At 38.6% G+C, this 7,165-nt stretch overlaps 2 pseudogenes; both read left to right on the forward strand.

Moving 5' to 3' along the window:
• The first annotated feature begins 362 nt into the window (after positions 1-362).
• LOC141766047 (UDP-glucuronosyltransferase 2C1 pseudogene) lies at positions 363-3,111 on the forward strand (annotated as a pseudogene).
• Positions 3,112-4,048: 937 nt separating this feature from the next.
• Positions 4,049-6,608, forward strand: LOC141766048 (UDP-glucuronosyltransferase 2A1 pseudogene; annotated as a pseudogene).
• Positions 6,609-7,165: the final 557 nt, after the last annotated feature.

Raw genomic sequence — 7,165 nt, forward strand, 5'->3', positions numbered from 1 at the left:
TCTCCAGTTTGTTCACAGTTTGCATTTTTGTCTGTGCTTTCTTGTAACACATAATGTATGAAAGGAGTACTGTAGAGCATGAGTAAAAATGGGACCATTGCATTCTGAACCCTTAAAAAGTGGACAATTGACAGATTTCAGTAAGACACAGAATCAAAATGCTTATCATCACGGTCATTATCATCACGGTCATTATCGTCACGGTCATTATCGTCACGCTCATATAAACAGACATTTTTTATGGGAAGCTGGTGCTCCTATTTTACAGATCAATTTCTGACATTTGCCAAAACAAAAGCCCTCATCTTTTTATTACCTGGGACAAAATATGAAACCTGTATGAACGATTCAGTAGTTACCATGGACAGTACGCCCATTATACAACAGGGCCATAATCTGCAGCAGTACATACCTTCTTATGCAACAGAGCTGTTCATAGTACATTGCAGGTTACAACATGCAAGCCAGTCATGACTTTGAAAGAAAGACTAGGAAGTGCATTCACCACTCTTTCTTTCCAACTATGCGCAAAACCTACCATCTCATTGAATAACTAATACTGTTGTTGAACTGACACTTGGAAGTTGGATTGTCTTTCCTGTACCTGTGGATTTGGGTAAGTGTTAATAAAAAGTTCTGTTAACTTATGCACACATTAAGTAAAAACAGCCGTGTAATGTGTGTTTTGTTGAAACATGGTCTGTGCAAGTCTTGGTAGTTACATGTACTATATGTGTAAAGTTTAACAGAAGGTTAATGCTTGTAATAATTTATTGCAATCCAGTTATGTTTTATAATATTATTTAATTAGTTATTATTATTATTAGTTGATCATAGAATCCCGAAACTTGACATGATGCCAAAGCCACTGATTTAAGCTTTACCAATACACAGTATTTTACAAGCATATCATGTTTTTATGTAAAATTTGAATCTGCAAAGTAAGTAACTATTGTTGTCAAATAATGTAGGGAGTGTAAAGTGCAATATTTCCCCTCTGAAATGTAGTAGAGAAGTATAATGTAGCATCAAATTAAAGTACAAAGTACCTCAAACTTGTAATCAAGTAGAGTACTTAAATAAATGTACTTAGTTATTTTTGCCACTGCATTTCATGTTATAAGATGACTGTAAACACAAAAACATGTTAACCAGACGGACAGTACTCTCTTATTGATTTGTTTTTGTGCATCTTTAAGGTCTCTGAGGGACGTCAGTATGAAGGTGCCTCACTCATCACTGATCAACTTTGCTCTACTGTTGATTCAACTATCCTGTGCATCTGGGGGCAAAATCCTGGTGTTCCCATTGGATGGAAGCCATTGGGTAAACATGAAAGTACTAATAGAGGAACTGCATGCCAAAGGCCATGAGGTCACTGTGGTTCGGGCATCCGATAGCTGGTACATCAGTGAAAAGTCTCCTCTCTACACCTCTGTCACTCTTCACAGCCCTGGTGGATTTGAGAAAAACTACTTTGAAGCCTTTTTGTCTCGACAGCTAGAGATCCGGTTTCAGGATAAGCATGCCTCTTTTTGGTATAAAATCTGGACTCGTATTCAACTCGAACGGCTGGTTGTGGACCAGTTCTCTCTGCTCCACAAAGGAATGAGTGAAATTGTTATTCAGATGTTTGAAGATGAAAACCTGATGCAGTCTTTCAATGAAGCCAAATATGATGTGGTTTTGACTGATCCCGGCATCGGTGTAGGGGCAATGCTGGCACGTCGGCTCCAAGTTCCTCTTGTTTTTAATGTCAGATGGACCATTCAAGGTGAAGCTCATTTCCTTATTGCCCCCTCACCTCTGTCATACATTCCCTTTACTGCAACAGAGTTGACAGATAAGATGACCTTCCCTCAAAGAATAAAGAATGTACTAAGTTATATTTTTGGGATGTACACAATGTCATACATCACAGAACCTCATTACAAACCAGTAGTTAAGAAGTACTTTGGTCCCGATGTGGATTACTCAACATTTTTCCTGGATGCAGATATATGGCTCATGAGGACTGATTTTGTCTTTGAATATCCACGTCCAACAATGCCAAATATAATCTACATGGCTGGATTTCAGTGCAAACCCTCAAAGCCACTCCCTGTGGACCTGGAGGAGTTTGTCCAGAGCTCTGGAGACCATGGGGTCATTATAATGACCTTAGGGACTTTAGTCGGGGAGCTTCCTCAAGATGTTGCTGAGGAGATTGCTGCAGCCTTTGCCCAGCTGCCTCAGAAGGTTGTATGGAGGTATATTGGACAAAGGCCAGCCAACCTGGGCAACAACACATTAATGGTCAACTGGCTGCCACAGAACGACCTCTTAGGACATCCCAAAACTAGAGTGTTTGTGGCCCACGGAGGCACTAACGGGGTTCAGGAGGCAATTTACCACGGAGTTCCTGTAGTGGGACTTCCCTTATTCTTTGATCAGCCTGACAATCTCTCCAGAATCAGAGCAAAGGGAGGAGCTGTGATTGTGGATATTGCCGATCTTGACAGACACATCTTTGCAGATGCCCTGAAGACAGCTCTTTACAATTCCTCTTACAGGGAAAACATGCAGAGGCTCTCAAGGCTGCACAGAGATCAGCCCATGAAGCCACTGGACCAGGCAGTGTTTTGGATAGAATATGTCATCAGACATAAAGGAGCCCGTCACCTGCAGATACAGTCCAACAAAATGTCCTGGTTTGTTTACAACTCTGTTGATGTCATCGCTGCTTTGTTGGCAGTTGTTCTGCTAGTTACGTTCATCTGCATTTCAATTGTAAGGTTACTGTGGAGATTTATTTTTCTTGGGAAAAAAGTTAAACATGAATGACATGAAAAATAAAATGTGGGTTTTGTGTGCGAAATTCAAGATTTACCAAACCCAACAATTCTCTGTGTGATGTTTGTTAATGTCGACAGCATTAGGAAACATTGGCTGCCGCATGCCAGAAATATTTGTTTGAATCATAAAATATGAAAAATAACGTCAGCTGACATAATTAAGGCTCCTTAACAGATCATAGATTAGGAATGTATATTAGCTAATATATGACTCATGGGTGTGAAAATGTATGTAAACATGATCTGAATATGATGATTAAAAGCTTTTTGCAAAGTTCTGCTGTCTGACTTGTTATTAAGGAACTGAAGGTTGACTCCCAGTTAAAACATGAAAAGATAAAATAATGTTTTAATTTGAAACAATTTGTCTTCTGTTATTAAAGACAAAAAGCTATTCTTGTCATTTACCATACATTTTTATTTATTTCTTCATCTATTTTTTATTTTGCCAGAGCTCTGAAATATTTATTTTATTTATTTTTCTCCTCAACCTGAGTTGGTTGAAGGGGCAAGGAAAAGACACTGAGCTTCCCAACTTAAAGGACAACCTAAGGGAAAAACAGAGATCTATGTTTAGTGTTACTGTTAAATAAATGCTGGCCATATGTCCTGAGTAATCTAAGCAGGTGTTCTGGTGCTTTCATTCCTCTACTGCTCCTTGAAAAGTACCTTGATTAAGCATTTGTGCATATACTGTATCATTTCATAGTGTGCTAAGGAAATGCTTACAAATACAAAACAGTTCTTCAGCCATCTCCATTCTTTTGTGTTCCTTCTGGATCTTTGTGGATTAATTAAGTGTAATGGATGCAATATCAGAGGCCTCTTCTCCAGTTTGTTCACAGTTTGCATTTTTGTCTGTGCTTTCTTGTAACACATAATGTATGAAAGGAGTACTGTAGAGCATGAGTAAAAATGGGACCATTGCATTCTGAACCCTTAAAAAGTGGACAATTGACAGATTTCAGTAAGACACAGAATCAAAATGCTTATCATCACGGTCATTATCATCACGGTCATTATCGTCACGGTCATTATCGTCACGCTCATATAAACAGACATTTTTTATGGGAAGCTGGTGCTCCTATTTTACAGATCAATTTCTGACATTTGCCAAAACAAAAGCCCTCATCTTTTTATTACCTGGGACAAAATATGAAACCTGTATGAACGATTCAGTAGTTACCATGGACAGTACGCCCATTATACAACAGGGCCATAATCTGCAGCAGTACATACCTTCTTATGCAACAGAGCTGTTCATAGTACATTGCAGGTTACAACATGCAAGCCAGTCATGACTTTGAAAGAAAGACTAGGAAGTGCATTCACCACTCTTTCTTTCCAACTATGCGCAAAACCTACCATCTCATTGAATAACTAATACTGTTGTTGAACTGACACTTGGAAGTTGGATTGTCTTTCCTGTACCTGTGGATTTGGGTAAGTGTTAATAAAAAGTTCTGTTAACTTATGCACACATTAAGTAAAAACAGCCGTGTAATGTGTGTTTTGTTGAAACATGGTCTGTGCAAGTCTTGGTAGTTACATGTACTATATGTGTAAAGTTTAACAGAAGGTTAATGCTTGTAATAATTTATTGCAATCCAGTTATGTTTTATAATATTATTTAATTAGTTATTATTATTATTAGTTGATCATAGAATCCCGAAACTTGACATGATGCCAAAGCCACTGATTTAAGCTTTACCAATACACAGTATTTTACAAGCATATCATGTTTTTATGTAAAATTTGAATCTGCAAAGTAAGTAACTATTGTTGTCAAATAATGTAGGGAGTGTAAAGTGCAATATTTCCCCTCTGAAATGTAGTAGAGAAGTATAATGTAGCATCAAATTAAAGTACAAAGTACCTCAAACTTGTAATCAAGTAGAGTACTTAAATAAATGTACTTAGTTATTTTTGCCACTGCATTTCATGTTATAAGATGACTGTAAACACAAAAACATGTTAACCAGACGGACAGTACTCTCTTATTGATTTGTTTTTGTGCATCTTTAAGGTCTCTGAGGGACGTCAGTATGAAGGTGCCTCACTCATCACTGATCAACTTTGCTCTACTGTTGATTCAACTATCCTGTGCATCTGGGGGCAAAATCCTGGTGTTCCCATTGGATGGAAGCCATTGGGTAAACATGAAAGTACTAATAGAGGAACTGCATGCCAAAGGCCATGAGGTCACTGTGGTTCGGGCATCCGATAGCTGGTACATCAGTGAAAAGTCTCCTCTCTACACCTCTGTCACTCTTCACAGCCCTGGTGGATTTGAGAAAAACTACTTTGAAGCCTTTTTGTCTCGACAGCTAGAGATCCGGTTTCAGGATAAGCATGCCTCTTTTTGGTATAAAATCTGGACTCGTATTCAACTCGAACGGCTGGTTGTGGACCAGTTCTCTCTGCTCCACAAAGGAATGAGTGAAATTGTTATTCAGATGTTTGAAGATGAAAACCTGATGCAGTCTTTCAATGAAGCCAAATATGATGTGGTTTTGACTGATCCCGGCATCGGTGTAGGGGCAATGCTGGCACGTCGGCTCCAAGTTCCTCTTGTTTTTAATGTCAGATGGACCATTCAAGGTGAAGCTCATTTCCTTATTGCCCCCTCACCTCTGTCATACATTCCCTTTACTGCAACAGAGTTGACAGATAAGATGACCTTCCCTCAAAGAATAAAGAATGTACTAAGTTATATTTTTGGGATGTACACAATGTCATACATCACAGAACCTCATTACAAACCAGTAGTTAAGAAGTACTTTGGTCCCGATGTGGATTACTCAACATTTTTCCTGGATGCAGATATATGGCTCATGAGGAATGATTTTGTCTTTGAATATCCACGTCCAACAATGCCAAATATAATCTACATGGCTGGATTTCAGTGCAAGCCCTCAAAGCCGCTCCCTGTGGACCTGGAGGAGTTTGTCCAGAGCTCTGGAGACCACGGGGTCATTATAATGTCCTTAGGAACTTTAGTCGGGGAGCTTCCTCAAGATGTTGCTGAGGAGATTGCTGCAGCCTTTGCCCAGCTGCCTCAGAAGGTTGTATGGAGGTATATTGGACAAAGGCCAGCCAACCTGGGCAACAACACATTAATGGTCAACTGGCTGCCACAGAACGACCTCTTAGGACATCCCAAAACTAGAGTGTTTGTGGCCCACGGAGGCACTAACGGGGTTCAGGAGGCAATTTACCACGGAGTTCCTGTAGTGGGACTTCCCTTATTCTTTGATCAGCCTGACAATCTCTCCAGAATCAGAGCAAAGGGAGGAGCTGTGATTGTGGATATTGCCGAGCTTGACAGACACATCTTTGCAGATGCCCTGAAGACAGCTCTTTACAATTCCTCTTACAGGGAAAACATGCAGAGGCTCTCAAGGCTGCACAGAGATCAGCCCATGAAGCCACTGGACCAGGCAGTGTTTTGGATAGAATATGTCATCAGACATAAAGGAGCCCGTCACCTGCAGACACAGTCCAACAAAATGTCCTGGTTTGTTTACAACTCTGTTGATGTCATCGCTGCTTTGTTGGCAGTTGTTCTGCTAGTAACGTTCATCTGCATTTCAATTGTAAGGTTACTGTGGAGAATTATTTTTGCTGGGAAAAAAGTAAAACATGAATGACATGAAAATAAAATGTGGGTTTTGTGTGCGAAATGCAACTAATTATCATTTAACATATGTTTTCATTTAATTGTGATACAGTTAATGCTTTCATGAAAAATAAATATTTTATTGTTTCACTTTATTCCTTTAATTTGTTTTTATTAGACATTTAAAATCATCCCTACAGAAGGTCCATGGTGTCACATAAACGGTAAATGCACCACAAAACATCTACTGAGACTAGATACAGGAAACTTTAGCTTGACAGTCTTTGGTTGGAATAATGTAATATACATAATGAGACAGATACATTACGCATTACCTGTACAACTCTTATGTTTACAGCTCTTGTTTTAATCAGGAAATCATGTAAAGAGTAGATGTAAAATTCGTGTACAGATTTTAACACTGAAATAAAAGTTTTTTTTTCTCCATAAATTAAAGATTTAAATGATTGTGCATAAATGATTTCAAATTGGACAATGTTTAAAATAAATCTTTATATTAAAACTAAATATTTCTTCTCCATTTTCTAGGTCTGATCTTAATTGTTATGTCTACTGTGTTTGATTTAAGAACAGGTGAAAAATTATGTTTTGCCAGGATAATCTTCCTAAATTGCTTTTTTTCATCTGTGAAACAGATTTAGATCATCTGGTAGTGGTGCACTTCAGCCTCTTGTGGCTGAAATGAGTATTA

The sequence above is a fragment of the Sebastes fasciatus genome, chromosome 4 (genome assembly GCF_043250625.1).
Source record: "Sebastes fasciatus isolate fSebFas1 chromosome 4, fSebFas1.pri, whole genome shotgun sequence".
Classification (NCBI taxonomy): Eukaryota; Metazoa; Chordata; class Actinopteri; order Perciformes; family Sebastidae; genus Sebastes; species Sebastes fasciatus.